The 16914-nt window shown below is 36.9% G+C and overlaps 1 protein-coding gene and 1 non-coding gene across 2 annotated transcripts in view; one reads left to right on the top strand and one right to left on the bottom strand.

Annotated features, from left to right (window-relative positions):
* LOC139134591 (NACHT and WD repeat domain-containing protein 2-like) overlaps window positions 1–15213 on the bottom strand; it is an 84436-nt gene extending 69223 nt beyond the window's left edge. The window contains exon 1 of the mRNA XM_070701504.1: window positions 14981–15213. The gene's annotated coding sequence lies outside the window, so the exon portion shown is untranslated. The remainder of the gene's footprint in view (window positions 1–14980) is intronic.
* Window positions 14075–14188, top strand: Trnai-uau (transfer RNA isoleucine (anticodon UAU)). The gene is made up of 2 exons: window positions 14075–14112; window positions 14153–14188. It is a non-coding gene; the product is annotated as a tRNA-Ile (tRNA).
* Window positions 15214–16914: the final 1701 nt, after the last annotated feature.

Genomic DNA, 16914 nt, shown 5'->3' on the forward strand with positions numbered 1-16914 from the left:
TTGCGTTTATAATCCTCAAAGTCATTTTCAGACGAAATGATTGCAAACATTTCAAATGATTGGAAAATTTGACAAGACGGTAACACATACTTTCACTGAAATGCAATCCTTTTTCCAATCCGACATTACTGGTCATAAAATGGCACTAACAGCCAATCATAAACTTTGTTCGCCAAATGTGTAATTTAGCTAAGCATTTATTTTGTCGTCGTCTAGGGTCAGACAAAATAGTCACTAATTGGAGAACACATTATAGTTCTCTTGAACTCGTCCTAGAAAGAGTCACTGATTACACCGTGCCATTTCATGGCAGATTTCATTCAAGTTGATGTTAAGACTCTGACACGACACTCATCCGTTCACGGGAAAAATGGAAATACAAATCTTGCTTGATTAAAACCGCATTAATTGCGATGTTGGTAGTCATTAATTCGTATGTGTGTTGTCACGAATTTTACACTTAAAGGTACATGTGCTACATCGGATCGATTACTCATCAACTGTATAGAATTTTCAAATCAGTTTTTGGTTTAGGGGAGCGCTGCACCCAACACACCGTATTTTACTGAAAATCATTCTTTTTTGCAAATATGACATCTAATTTCAATTAATTTGTCAACCTAAGATTAAAATATTGGTCGGGTTCATCTTTTAGCTTGTCAAACAGTTGAAAGTTGTTTGATAAAGAAGTGTTAATTTATGTAAATATATGTAAATCATCCGATTTCCTGGCTTTTCTTTTCTCCCAATTTCAAGATATCAAAAGAATTTAACTCCATTCTGGCTGGGTCACATTTTCTGAAACTTTCACACTATATTCTTTTAACACTATATGACAAGCGACTATTTTGTTTGACAATTAATTTCTTACATTTGAATAAGAGGCATTTTAATTTTTTGTTTATCATGTTTTTAATCACTTCCTTTCAGTGTCAGTCGTTCAAGCCTTGCCATTTTAGAATGAGGATAGATCATGCAAAATAAAATAGTCGTTTTTTATACATATACTCTTGTTTCAAGTGAATTATTACGTTTCAGAAAATATTATCTTTTTTACTTAAATTAATTTTCATCATTATTACCAAAATTGAGGTTTTTTACCCCAAAGATAAACCCCTTCATCCTTTGTGTAAACTATTGCTACGATAGTAAACTTTCTATTCTCTACTTTTTGAAAATATATAATAGTATGAGGGGTTTCATTACCATCTTAGATGAGAAATATTCCTTTAAAAATGTGTTGGAAACATTCTAGAACACCTGCGAAAGGCGGTAAACATATATTATCCTTGAATATTGAATCATATAACTTGAAATTATTTCTAATGGTAACAGCTTCCAATTTTAAAGGTCTATCATTGTATTAATTTTTTGCATAAGCCGTGTTTTAACCAATCGTTGATAGCGTTGTCCTGGTATTTTAAAGATATCCTGAATGTTTCACTGGCCAGATTTTAGCAAGATGGATAAATAGGCTTTCGTATTACACTGATTTTAAATTTGTTCGGTAATCTAACAGATGTGACTATTTCGACGTTTCAACGTTATCACGCTGCACCATATGCTACATAGTACTTACACGCAAAAAGGTAACTAATATGACAAAGTTTACAAGAGGGTGTAGAGAGAAGACTAATCGATGCTGGTATAACATGCAGCAATACGCCCCTGACATTTTTGTCGGTATGGGTCTGTCTGCTTAATTTCTAACTCTCCTGATACATAGTCTGCCATACTATTAAGCAAGTGTGCTCTAACTCATCTTAGAACACATGTGCATTTTCTTGCCTACCAAAGGGCAAAAACGTGGATTTTGACTGGCTACATACGAACGAAAATACCAGGAAGTAAGGTCAAGTTGTCATGAAATTAAATTGGTCTATGTCGCTGGTTTCCAAACTCCGACCAACAGCGCCACCTCACCTACCGTAACGTTCAACACTAATCGGCCACACAGTCATTGTTTCATTGCACACAATGAACAAATTATTACAGGTCAAAATCATTGGATATATTCATCATAATATGTTCTATCTTCTCGAAATTTTTATACGGTCTTTGCTCCTCTATCAATGGTTGAAGTTCACGTTCCTTGTATTATATTTAAAAGCCGTTATATCAGCCACATATATGCCCTTAATCACAGGGAACATCCAAACAGCAAACCTTCCATATAGACGACAGCGTCAGCCAGTCGACCATCTCCAAGGCAAAGATAGCGAACGTCATCAAACGCCGCAACATCTGCCTCATAGAAACAAGCACGATCGATGGCGATGAGAGAAACATAGTGAGCCAAAGAAAAAGCGGTGTTTGAATGGCGCCATGAAAACAATTAAACAGATTTCGATCAATATGAGGTAGCCCAAGTTTGCTAAGTGGTAGGTCTAGCCGAAATATAAAAAAAACGTTAGGAAAGCTTGAGTATCAGGATGAAATTAGAAGCACACAGAGACAATCATAAATTAAATGTGGCGTGAGACATTAATTAAATCGCGCATAAATAAACCTTAAAACATACAATCAAAAACTTGAAGCAATTGCTGTCAAAGTCAGCCTTGGTTCAGCAGAGAGTGTACTACCATTCGATCATCCACGTCAATGTTCTCAAGTGAAAAGGTAATTCAAAGTTGGTAAAATAATTCATGAATTATACTTTGACCCAAAATTAAAGCCTGTTTGATCTTTTACCTTTCTAGAAATGTTTTATCGATTACTTATATTATTCGAGGTTTTAGTCAGTAGTTGTTTCGGTGAAGTGACGTTGGCAAAAATGACGGTAGCATCGATGAAATCTGGATGACATTTCAAGTTTCTGAAAGACAACGCCTATACAGCTTCAACTTCGAGTAGAAACAACTTGTTTTCCAAGTGGAGAAGTTGAAGCTTTAACTCCGCATTCGCCCCTTTGTCATTGATTTGCTGAATAACCATGAGCTCAAGATCAAAACAGCTATCGTAATACAAGTCCTTACTATTATCCAGGCGTGTTCTTAGGCTCCATAGAATGTTTACCGCCCTGACACGAAGCAAACATATGTATACTTTTGCCTGTGGCATTATCACCGAATCATATAAAACTAAAAACAAAAGATATCAATTTTAAATAAAGGTTGTAAGCTTCTATTATCTCTAAGAAAAGCAGATTATTGACGATTTTTGTCAGTTTGTTTTGATTCCAGTTAGTTTTATTTTCATGCCCCGAGTTTATGAAGCTTCATTTAGTACGAGTTTCCTTCTTGCGTGTTATATCAATGTTTCTAACACACACAAACAAATACACGCGAGCGCGCGCACACACATGTATGTATGTATGTATGTATGTATGTATGTATGTATGTATGTATGTATGTATGTATGTATGTATGTATGTATGTATGTAATAAGATAGAGACTCAGAGATAGTAAGACAGAGGCAGAGATGGACTTTTTGATGTCATTTCCATTTTCCTGTCAGGGAGTCAAGATACAGCTTATCATCTGTATCTCTGATATGTACACATGTTCAATCTCGTCAAATCAATCAGTTTTTTATCAATATTTTTACACTATTCACTTCGATTTATTTCAATGTAATTATGAGTTGATCTGACTCAGAAATTGACGTTACGTTTACTGAGGGAAAACAAATACATGAGCAAACAAGAGAAATTTGGCATGTGTTTACCATTGTACTCTTGAAAAGATGCAGCCTTCTTCACATGAGGGTGGTTTCACAGTCAAGTTGCGTGCAAGTGTCTAGTGGACACTGTGGCAACTCTATTATTTCATGTGATTGCATTGCGGCAACCAGATAATTGCAACATAAAATGTGTCGTGCTTATTCGAAATATGAATGCAAATAAAACTATATGATGCATCGCAAAATGAATATGATCTTCCATATATAAACAGTACACTTAAATCAAGGTAACCATAGCACTGTTATCGTCCATGTGATATTTTATCATTATACCAGCTCCATCACCTTGAAACATTTATATTCTGACGCATGTCCGCCACTCTATCGTATTGATCCAAAATCTTACGCCATCAGATTTGTTGACATTTTCTCAACGAAATCTGTCAGTCTTGTTCCAATTAATTGGCTCATGGCTGACGTGATGAAGCGTTGCACAATCACAGTGGATGTTAGGAAAACCGATGAACACTATCTTGTCATGGCAACCTGTAACGCAAATCATGCAGTTCTAATTCGTCGCTGTGGTGTTCACAGAAAATAGTTATTAAATAACCTTCAAAGTACAGGCATACACCTATATACTCTCAAGATTTCTTATGAACATCATGTCAGCTGTAAAAGCTATGGTGAATTTGACAAAGGAAGAAATACACTAAAGTCTTGATAAACTTAATTCCCATGTGACAACTTAGATGTTGCTATAAGTGTTCCTCTCAGGTGCTTAAATATCAAAAACAAAGAAATGGTGTCACAGTGAAATTTTACGTGGCAAACTCACGAGAGTATTATGAGACCTGGAGAGCCGTGAAGTCTCTCAACATTTTTACTATCACCTCCTGTACAAATAAACATACGACTCACAGAAGAAGAAAGATACGTACTGGGCTACACGCGTTATTCTTGTGTCATACTCACTATATTCCATAATTTAGCGCGAATTCAAAGTCATTACTAACACATACCGTGATATTTGTGTACATTGTTAAATCCACAATTAATTCAGTTAATCTGAGCAATTGTTCTGTCTTGGTATGTTATGTATGGCAGTTTAAGATTTCCCCCAGTTAAGTTCATCCAGCATATTTGACGAAAAGGGCAACCTTTGAAACATGGGAAAATTCATGAACACGATCAATTTCAGGAATTTTCAAACTTCCGCGAAAAATACGGTGGAACACTTCTTGATCAAAACGACCAAGGTAATACACCTAGTCTAATCCTCTCTAATCATAAGTAACTTTTCAGTCACGTGGTATGCATCATTTTGTGCTGATACATGCAAATAGCTATTTACCGTGAAACGAGTTCTAAAACTTAAAATTGATCAACAGCTCAGACCAATCATTGTCCTGGTAATTCCTGAAGCGCCGTCTACAGCGTCGATACTGTGGCGGCCTGGTGAAACACTGTTTTGTGGCGAGTCTCAGGTCCTCGAGCAACAATGGTATGTTTTTCACCTCATTGCTGAAATAAGTGTATACTGGTGTACATAGTTGAGAATGTATTTGATGCTCTGCCAAATAAACCTGTTATGCTGATTTCAACATAGGAGCATACTCAATTACTTTTTGTATACTTCATTACAGTTGCCCATAAACACTTACAAAGCAGTAATATAATGTTTCCACCGGCGATGGACGATTAATAACATATCGAGATTGGACTCGCTGGCATGCCTCTGTCAAGCTAATTATACCGCACCCATTTACCTACAATTTCCTTTAAAATGTATACCTTCTGGGTTTTTTTTTTGTTTTTTGTACTGTTGGATGATAATTCAAAATGCCAGACCATAAGTATTGTATGATAATTCAAAATGCAAGATTTTACATATTGTATGATAATTTAAAATGTCAGACCGTATTAGTGTATGATAATTCGAAATGCCGGACCATGTATAGTGTATTGTAATTCAAAATGCCAGACCATGCATATTGTATGATAATTAAAAATGCCTGACTTTACATATTCTATGATAATTCAAAATGCCAGACCGTGTATAGTTTATGGTAATTCAAAATGCCGGACCATGCATATTGTATGATAATTGAATGCCAGACTTTACATATTGTATCATGATCATTCAAAATGCCTGACCATGTATAGTGCATGGTAATTCAAATTGCCGGACTTTACATATTGTATGATAATTTAAAATGTCAGACCATGCATATTGTATGATAACTTAAAATGTCAGACCTTGCACACTGTGTGATGTGTTCGCTTTTTGTCAGTTTATAATCATTCTATTTAGCGTAAAATATGTCTGGATATTTATCAGTACTTGCATCACGATTTCGGTTTTGATTCGGTGCGCAATGGTTATTCAGTAAGCCAATAACAAAAAGACAAATGTTGAAATGAAGAAACTTCAACAATTTCGTTTTGAAAAAGTTGTTTCTGCTCTTAGTTGTTAAACTACTTTGGCGTTGTTATTAGGGTCATATGACTGGACATATGATTTGTTTAGTGTCTGGGACAGGCTATCTATAGAAGTTGAGAAGTGATTGTGGCATTGAAGTGTAGTCGTGTGTGAAAATATTGCTGTTTGATTTATTCATGCAACCATTATGCAATTGTGTATTACTATTTTATTTCCTCTTTAATTTATTTTTGAGTATTATGCCGAATCAGCATTTATTTAACTTATCCTGAGTGGCTTAGTCCTGAGTCTTAACTACCTCACCAAGTCACCGACAGCCTTATCTGTATGTAAGACTTGATTAGATGGATACAAACAGCGTCAGTGTAATCACTTATGACCATGGGAGTCACTTAATGCAGGGTCAAGAATCAATTCTTGGCTGAATCTCTCCCAATCGTCAACGAAAACTCGTTTTTCCATAGATCTCTACCCAAGCTATCTGTATGGATCTGAACTGTGATGGATTGTTGTTTGCACCTTGGAAACCATCGGCCGATTTCACTGACACGACAGATACATTATGCCTTATATTTCCTACCTATACTGAATATTAACTTCACTTCACAAAAGCTAGAGGGAAGCATCTTCTGGACAGTGACTCTAACTGACATGTCATTACAGGTTAGTCTCCTAAAGCCTATTTTAATATGAACTTCTGTCACAAATTAGGCAATTATTCTGACAGAGCAGGGCCATTACTTCTGCTATTTAGAGACACACTCTTTATTGTAATGACCAACTGACGTCATTTGACTTACCGGCCAGATCTCCTACAACATGGCAAAGTATTGAGAAAACCCAAGAACAAACTCAGACTTAACAGTCTCCAATGCATGTACGAAGTCATTACATGATCTATGCTTCATTTAGCATTTCAATGAAATCTGAAAACGGCATATGCCACATACAATTGTCAGGGTGTTTGTTTCCCAGCAACACAAAGTGCATAATGCAAACTGATCAACACATCTAGCTAGTTATAATGTTCAACTTCTGACTGATCCTTCCCCGACTTGAATAGTTGGCAAAAGCACTTTTCGACGCTGTCTGAGCACACTAGACATTGTCAGCATCAAGTAGACGATTTTTTTCAGTCCAGTTTCCCGGTAACACGGAACGACTATTATAGAACGCCTACGAAAGTTGTGTGGTTATGATGTCCAGCTGTTGAAATCTCAAGTCCTATTATTTATCAATGACATTGTTGATCGGCAGTGATACCAACAGATGTATCGCTCCTTATTTTGTATGTACATCAATAAAGTTCAATTGATGGATCTCAAGTACCATTGACTGAAATGTAAATCGCCCTGTGGCTGCATTTAAAATATTGAGTTCATTTAGCTGCTGAAAATTCTCGTCTATAAAATGGATCTGAAATAGTCTTCGTGGTAAACACACTCCTTGAGGCTGTGTTCGATGTATTTCTGTCCACGCATTATATTCAGTGACACTCAGTGTCATACCTAGCAGTTGAAAATTGCACATGCTTAGACTGAGTCAAGCATTAAGTATGGTAATTATGCAGAAGGAGCGCCACATTATCTGTAATTTGTAACTCTTACTTTACCCCAACTTCTGGGACTTCAAACTCATTTCCTGTAAATCTAGCTGTGCCGCATCAATTAGAAAGATTAAGGACAATTTTTTCCCCGAGACGTCAGACCATTATTTTTCGGAATTAGAAGAGTGTATTGTGTTGAGCGGAGCTCAAGGAAAGCATTTGTAACTGACATGGAAGGACTGCTCGAAGAAGACCAAATGTCTGTCAATCAGCGGTGGGTGCATCTCACCAAATCTCTGTCAATCAGCGGTGGGTGCATCTCACCAAATCTCTGTCAATCAGCGGTGGGTGCATCTTACCATTTTGCGGGTTAACTTTTGTTTACAAAGTCGCACATACAATATAACATTAAACTGGTTCAATAATCATTTTCATTCAAGGTGATGCATTACCAGGTCCACGGGACGTTCGTAATAAAACAGTTAAGTAGAACCATCCTGAACCACTTATAGTTAGTGGTGGTACCAGATGTCCAGAATGGGTAAGCGTACCCTGCAAGCATGCTACACCCGTCATGATCGTTCCAAAATTGTCTAAATTGTATGAAGCGATACAGTATATGAATCACTGTCATAAGTCGAAGCCGGGAATGCCGTCGCTAATCATTTGAATGACCGAGGTGCCTTATTTGGCCACAATGTCTTCATATCTACCATAGAACTTTTTGAAAGTTCTCGCTAGTCTTTTCGTTGTGTATACCTGTCTCACTAGTTTCGATGCTAATGAGCAGTGTCCTATTTGAAAATCAGCGTAGGAGTCACAAGCTCTACAATATCTAAACAGTTGAGAAACGTATACACCATAACTAGGCGTACACGGAATATTACTTGACAATAATAATTGTACTTACATATGGGACTTTGATCATGATCTTTTCAACATTGAGAACTCTACCTCATAGCGATATGAAATCATAACCGGTCCAATAATTATATCCATTAAAGGAAACAAATTACTAGGTCCGTGAAACATTTATTGTTAACAACAAGTTGGACCATCCAGAACCACTAAAAGTTTGCTAAGTGGCGGTATCAGGTATCCGCTATTCCGGCCGGGATAATGTTAAGCGTCCTCTGCCAGCATGCAACACACAGGACATGGTACACGTCAAGAATGATCCAAAAGTAACAAAGTTGTGATTGATGCAAACTATTAAACCATTTAATTAAGTTTCAGGTATGATGTCGCTTATCATTTGGGTGACAAAAGTGTTTATACGGAAAATGAATACAGGCGCTCTACTGACAACAGACTGATTAGAGAAGACGTCTTCAATACACACTACAAAGGATTATTTGACGGAAAATCAGAAAAGTACCAGAACGATTAATCAACAGTTTCATTATTTTTAGAGATGACAATGAAGCATGCTGTTCGTGGTCTATCATATCGATCACTTCCATGTAAATCCTAAGCTCTTTACATCACTAATCTCTGCAATGCAAAATTTGTACAAATTCTTAAATCCTTTGCAAAAAGATATTGGGAACTTCCTATGAAGATGTTTTTTTTCGTCAACGTTGATGTAAAAAGGTTTTGTTATGAGCACATGGTCAAAAAAAAAAAATAAACAAAAATTACACAGACAATTCTATTTGTAGCGACACCCTGGCTGTACAAGACATAATAAAAACCTCGAACAAAAAGGAGTTAAAACTCTCCTGCCGTTAAAAAAGAAGACAACAACCTGTATACAAGACTATACCATTAGCAGCAGAGCGATAAAAAATGGACGTTTTTGTACAACCCTTCGATATATGTGAGGAAAGATGGAAAATGACTTCATTGATTAAACAGAAATGAAACTGAACAACAATCAAATGGAATGATGAATGAGGGATGGAATACAAATAAGAGACAAATAGCCAATCAGAGGTAAGACAGGGCAAACGCGGTGAATATCAGCTGGTGTCAACTTACCTAGCTTGTACCTAGCTGAGTTGTTTCTAACTTTGGAAATATAAAGGTGGCGAAAAAAAACGGTTACTAGGCAACTGTTTTGTTGAAAATCTCCATAGTCTCAAGTAGCCTGGTATTTTTGCATCAAGTCACATTGCGGCACTTTTGATATGATGGTAACACCTTTGCCATCTATCCAAGGCGAAGACTCATTCATCCAACTCGGGAGCAAACCCTCATTTACTAGCTGAGTACGCCGACACCAGCTAGCCTAAACGTCAATTTCATCACCTTCCTATTGCCTATCCCTTCATTTTCTGTCTATTCCACAACCGTTTAATGCATTGCATCTCTTTTCCTCCATTTTCTTTGCTTCGTCATTAGTTTATTTGCTTATTTTACGCATTAAGTCGTTTTTACCCCCTCTTCATACACTGACTATGGGTTGCACCCGAAACGCATTATTCATAGCTCTTATTCTATCTCATGAATATTCGGTTTGTTGTCTTCCTAGTATTACATATAAACAGATAAATCTAGTTCTTTATTATGTACATTTGTCAGTGTGTTATGCCGCTTTTCAAGATCGAATGATGATAATTCCCGCGATATGTACAAATCAAATATTAATTATCCTTCCATGATGCCTGTTACTTTCACACAGTGATTCGTATGATCAACAGAGACGGCAGATATGAAAGTAGAACCGTTTCAACTAATATCAAAGAATGACTGCATTTAAAGCCATAAATGTATATTGCTGCAATCAAGGTCACCTGTCTACAACATATAAGCTTTCCTATAATTTAAGAGTATTGACACATCTATACCATGTTGAAACTATGAAGATGAGCGACACCGTGTCAACTTATTGTTGCATTTCACTCGTGAGTAATTTACACATTAAGGTTTGATTTGTTCAAGTTACGTTTCCATACAACGCTTTACAATATTGGATACAATTTTCACCAGGAAAGAAAGAGCACTTTGGTCGTGTGAATAATGCAGTCATTTGGGCACAGGAAAACAGATCCTCGAACTCCTCGTTCGCGCCATTGTTTTAGACACCTACAATCCAATTGAATTTCAAGGGAACCTCTAACGTACTTTTGTTTAGCAACTTTTTCCGAAAATGGGCTAACCTGAGGAGTCAAATGTACTTTTATAATCAAGAGATTGAAGTCCGAAATAGACAGAAAGTGGAATGGGCAAACATCATGGTATACGAGAAGCAAAGTACACTGATAGTCTTAAAATGTTAAAAGTAAACGATTTCCAAAAGCCTTATCAAAGGTAACTGCCAAACTATCTTAAAAGCTGCTTAATGGGCTTGTTCAATTGTAACTGGTTTGTTCACTTTGATTGCTGTCTATAATACCACGTCGCCCAGGGTCTAAAATCAGTATTTTACAAATCTGTTACGATGGAGTCCTTCAATCAGGACATTTTTTTAAATAAACGTTGCAGCTCATCGTAAATTTTGTCAATTTGAATCGGTAAGTTAAGCTACGGAAACATTGTTTTGGCAACAATCTACTGACACTCAATTGGATAGCTTAGTGTATTCAATGTCTCCTATCAGCATGTCGCCCGTCGCCTTTCAATTTTAAACAGAAAACCGCTTTCGATCACATCGGGTAATGCAAAGAGGCGACAGAAATTCCATTATATTTGATGTGAGAATGATGATTGATGGTATGATGCTTATGTGTGCCTAATGGTTTCTGAAATTGAACGTGCTTCTTATAAGAAATGGATTCCATTCAGTTGAAATCAATCAACGCCAGCCGTTGCTTGTAAGATTGTGTTCCTTCGACTTTTTATTTAACATTCAATGCATGAAGGGTTACAGGTCTACTGTTCTGCGTATTCCATCACCCTGTAGCGACTGATCGATCTTGCAGTTGCGAGGACAAGTAACAGAAGCTATGTCCCATGTATTCGTTAGTTGGGAAATACAAGACAGGATTTCTTATTCTCCGTAATATGATACACGTCATATATCAGAATGTAGGTTTTTTCTCTGAACAATCCGAAGCTACGAGTCATCGCGATTAGCATTGCCTCGGTGTTTTCACCCGTCAGCGTTCCGCCAGGGGGTAAACGACATTAGAGCAGCTTTACTTAATGTTCAAAGTAAAATGTGCATAAGCTTACAAATGTTGGCATTTTGCTGTGATTGATTTTGAAAGTGGTTTAAAGATTAAAAATTGAAGTAATCGAGTTGCGTCTCCATTCAGTCATACAAGATTCTCAACAAATGCCTGCTGTACATGTACGTTTTTGTGACAAGAAAATAAAATCTGAGAGAGGTTACATACTTTGTCCCTTCACAATAGTGTGGAATATATTATATTATATTATATTATGGGTATTTGCAAAGGTGTATTTTTACCCCAACTTCAGGCCTTTTCATAATAGTTGTCTTTGAAGAGTAGCTAAATGTATGCATGAACCTGCCTCCTTTCCCCAGGATTTTCGTAGGAGTAAAATGTCTTACAAGAGTCGCATTCGATATTGTTCATCTGCTCCGGATCCCCATCGCTGTTCTCTGTCACCAGTTCGAACCTACACTGTATATTTTAATTCTTAACCCATTTACAGCAAGTAGAGCTAAATCTTGAACATCTTCCCAAAGCCCGCTGAAGAAGCCTTATGATATTTTCATGTTTAAACATCGTTTGTAATCCGATGAAAACAAAGAAAAATATCTCAGCATTGCACTGCACTACTTACTTTTCACAACAACAATTCTGATTGCCGTCTCATTCTAGAGAGCATTTATTTAATGAACACATAAACTGCCTATTTTCCTTCATACCCATGACCATCTAGTATGATTTCAAAAATTAATGAGAACATGTAAGAACGTGTAAAGCATATTCTATAGTTATAATCCATGCACGCTTTATTAAGGCTTGTTCAATTTGTCTGTTTGTTTTTCTTTTGTTTAACGACCTTCAGCTCGTTCATAAATTTTAATCCTGATGACAACTCATCTCAAATGACACGGAAATGCAGACACTGCTGAGGTCACTGAATACATGGGATGTAGAATTTTCGTTTAGAGCACGCACAATGCTAAATCTAGAGACGGAATTTCAAATTAACTTGCACACAATAACTGTCGAGTTGACTGCAAATATTGCGTAAGGGCCTAACAGTGTGTGTTCACAGTGTAAATAGTGAACAGTGACGGTGGCCGAGTATGATATAACATATCTAATGGATGCGCATTTCAAAAATTATTGTAAGAACTTGACTTGCCAAACGGATGTCTTACATGATCTGAATGGATGTCTTGCATGTGATAAGATGTATGGATGACAAACTGTGCGCATGGATACCATGATAAACTGTATGGATTTCTTTCATGATCAACTTTTTGTTTCAGTATAGGACAACGCCCTCTCTACTCCGTCTCTGACTCTGTCCGCGTTTCTGTCAGTCTATCTGTCGTCTGTCTGTCTGTCTGTCTGTCTGTCTGTCTGTCTGTCTGTCTGTCTGTCTGTCCGTCACACATACTGCTGATGTAACTGGATCACTTGAAGCCGAGGGGAAGGGTACTTAATCTCTACTAATATGTACTGTGTGCTGATAAGTGTGTGTGTGTGTGTGGGGGGGTATGTGTGTGTTTGCGAGAGTACGTACTAGTTTGGATAATATCCTGAATAATCAAGATCGTGGCTTCTGACTTACTGAAATGAATACAAGGGACTTCCGAAGGGCAATGTATCTAAATACAAAGTAGCAGTGTGGATCCATAGGAAAGATTGCAGACCCTATCTGTCATGAATCATGATTTTCATTTTGTCTACTGCTAGGTAAATGTAGAGCTGCTAGGATACAGTTACATCGCTTAGGCATTATTAGTTTAAGTTGAGACATAAATCTAGACCCTTTGAAAACACGGGATGCCATTCATTTGTCATAGTTGAACACAGCAAAATGGCCTCTATTCCTACAATGTTCACAGACCGCCATCGGATGAAAGTCACTCCACACAGTTGAACACAGCAAGAGGGCCTATGTTCCAACAATGTTCACAGACCGCCATCATTCTCCAGTACCCTTGGTTAAAGTTAACTATACATCATATGCACTAAACATGTAAGGCTTTCTCGATTTGTTAAAAAATAGAAAGCATGAGAAATTTATAAAGCTTAGACTCCTCGTTGAGAACACGTTATTGAAGATTCACCGAACGGTACTGAGTAAAACACTAACACATGTATTTTAGTTACTAGATAATTCTACATGTTACAGTCTATCAACGGTTTCAACCAATCTCTTTTAATCTTCCTTTCCACAATTTAACGATGTTATGATGTTATGACGCTATACAGGCACGAGCTATAAAATATTAAACTCGATCGAATTACTCGACGGAGAAAAATTTAAAATTGATGATTCGAATATCAATGTATTTAAAATGTAGAATGTATACGGATATTAGTTGTCAATAGTAAAGAATATAGGTAATTACAAGCAACCCTGCAGGTAGTCCCCAGTGGCACAATCGGTTAGCGCGCCGTACTTATATGACAGTACTGGACAGCTGTGTGACTGCCATTCATGAGTAATGCGGAGGTTGTGAGTTCGAGCCTCACCTGGGGAACTACTGTTTTAGAGAAGTCGCGTCTAAAAGTAGATGTTCTAACCAGACATGTGAATTAAGAAACATGTTTGGAAGCAATTCGTTTTGAAAGCCGTGCTTTTCCCACCCTGTTTGAAAAAAGATGTAATGGCGATTGTTATATCAGTTGTGGAAGGTATTTCAACAGTGAATATAAATGGACGTACACATTTAAGAGCTGTAAACTTATTTCTTATGAACATAAACTACATGCTTTTAAGAGTAAACGTAAGACGCATAAAGCTTATTTCATTCGAAATTGTGTTACATAGCTTTAACAATTTTCTGTGGGGTGACCTGTACAGGACTTGTTTACATTTTCACGAGATCGACTACGTGGACGCAATTTCTACTTTGATCTTGTAAGAAATGACTCACGGTGAACTCGTGAAATATGCTTTATTGTGAACTGAATAGCGACGATACGTAAATGAGCGTCGAATGTCTTCAGCGGAATCTTGAAGCACCGGTGTGCGCTTTGTTGGAACACAATTGCACGCATAATGCAGCTACACATAATAACACTCAGAATGAGAGATATCCAGTATATTACAAATACAATGTACCTGGCATATGTAAGACACATGCTAACTAATAAATCCTGCCTAGTTGTAAAATATTTATGGACATAACTGTATACAAATTTGTACGATATCTATAGTTTTAATGTAGAAATGAGTTTTTATAAATTTCCCGCCATCACCAAAACAAGCTGAACGCAAAGTCAAACAACATTCATTGACATGGCATTGTAGTACCTTGTTATTTACTTACCACAAAATGATTAGCGAAGGCTTTAAGATGTCATCGGTGTGAGTGCCCGAACCTGCCTTGCCTCCAGTTCAGCGTAATCACGGTATTTGCTACTACACCTACTCAGTAAGCACACATCGGTCGAGTAAATCATAAACAGACGTACTCAGTTTCACACTGGTGAGCGTTGCAACCATAAAGGATCCTACAACTTGATTTATTTGGCGAATCCGTTGGGTAATGAAATACTACACCGGACTCCCTAGTATACTACACTTTCTCAGTGTCAAACTCTGTATCTGCTCTGTGTTTATCTTATTCCCCTTGTGTGAAATAGCATTTGCGCTATAATCTCAAAAGTTATATAAACATGACTGTTTAAAATTTGAAGAATGCTCAATTTTAATTCCAAATGAATATAATAAAATCGTTATCTACCGTGTAGTTTCTACATAATACAAAGTTAAGTGGCCGGGGGCAGTGTGAATGGAACCTGAACTGCAAAGACAAACTCTTAAGTTCCAATAATAATCTGGTGATCCATTGTAAGACTCTGCCGCCTACAGTTGTAGCCTCGATTTTGATTACTTTGGCAATGCTATGATGTGTCTTTGAAAAAAGATAAAATGTATGATCTCGTGAAATGAGTCATTTGTACACATTTACTGTAAAATATCTACCACGGGTTATTTTTACCCTTAATTTAATGTTAATATTTTTATATGAAATTAAAGTGATATCGAGGTAATGTTGATACACATGTCTGTTGGAGCATTGATGAAGATTAGAAACCCCTGTCTCCGGCGAAATGGAAAGTAAATTACAGCATTCACTACGGTAAAATGAAGTACATGAATAGTGCTTCAGGTAACTGTAATATGTCGTCAAAGTTGTCATCAGACTCAAAAGATACCATCAAAGTTTATCATATCTTTCTAAATGATGGGTGCATTTTCACTACCTATGCTTGGTTTAAAATCTTAATGAATATAGTTAAGCAGTAGTAATCGTCAGTGCGAAGTATTTATTCAAATAAAGCTTTAACTTGCCTACAAAAGTTAAGGATTCCGGTTTTTTAATTCACGTCTATAGAGCTGCATCATATATGGTTGGCATGGAAACGCTCTCTATCAGTTGACTAAATGGACTTGGAGATGTTATGGAGAAGACAGTAAGCCGTAATTGATTTCATAAAACATAAGAAAAATTGAATCAAAACGTGATCAAGTTCTGCATTACCGTTGGAAAGACCATTAAAGCAGAAAACTGAAAGATTGTATACTGAATCATTTAAATGAAACATATGGTATCAAGAGTGGATGATTTCAAACGGTAAACGTTTAACCAAATTCAGTTCGCCATGGTATTTTACCGTGTCAGTATACGATATGACAGCGAATGAGTGAGAGAAGAAATCAGTCTGTTTTCCAAAGGTCAACGCGCAGATTATCAAGTGCCCGTTGGCGTAATACGTTCCGGTAATGACAGGCTGTGATTGCTAATGCCCGCCCACTGCACAACCACTAACAGCGATGCACGTACGTTGACTACAGTCAGCAAGGAAAGTTGTATCTTAAGCTTATATTACAGCTGGTCCCCAAATAAATTACAGTACATGAGAGTTGATATCACATCAAGTCAAAATACTAGTAAGTTTTATAATACAGAACAGAACAACCCAATACTGAACTCTGCTGGTTTAAATTAATTTTGCCAACGCTGCCTATAGCCTAGCAACAAGCAACCAGCTCAAATACTGTCATGCAAAGGCAGTATTTGAACAACCGAATCAAATTTACATAACCATGTCAAAACCTCAATGCCGTTGGTAATGCATGATATAGAAAATAGGAAAAAGCTTCTTTTATTACTAGAATCAGCCTAGTATCTAAATAATTGAAATGAAGTCAAAGATGTGATAGTTGGTGCAAATATCTTACTTTCAGAGCTGCAGA

This window comes from Ptychodera flava, chromosome 6 (genome assembly GCF_041260155.1).
Source record: "Ptychodera flava strain L36383 chromosome 6, AS_Pfla_20210202, whole genome shotgun sequence".
NCBI lineage: Eukaryota > Metazoa > Hemichordata > Enteropneusta > Ptychoderidae > Ptychodera > Ptychodera flava.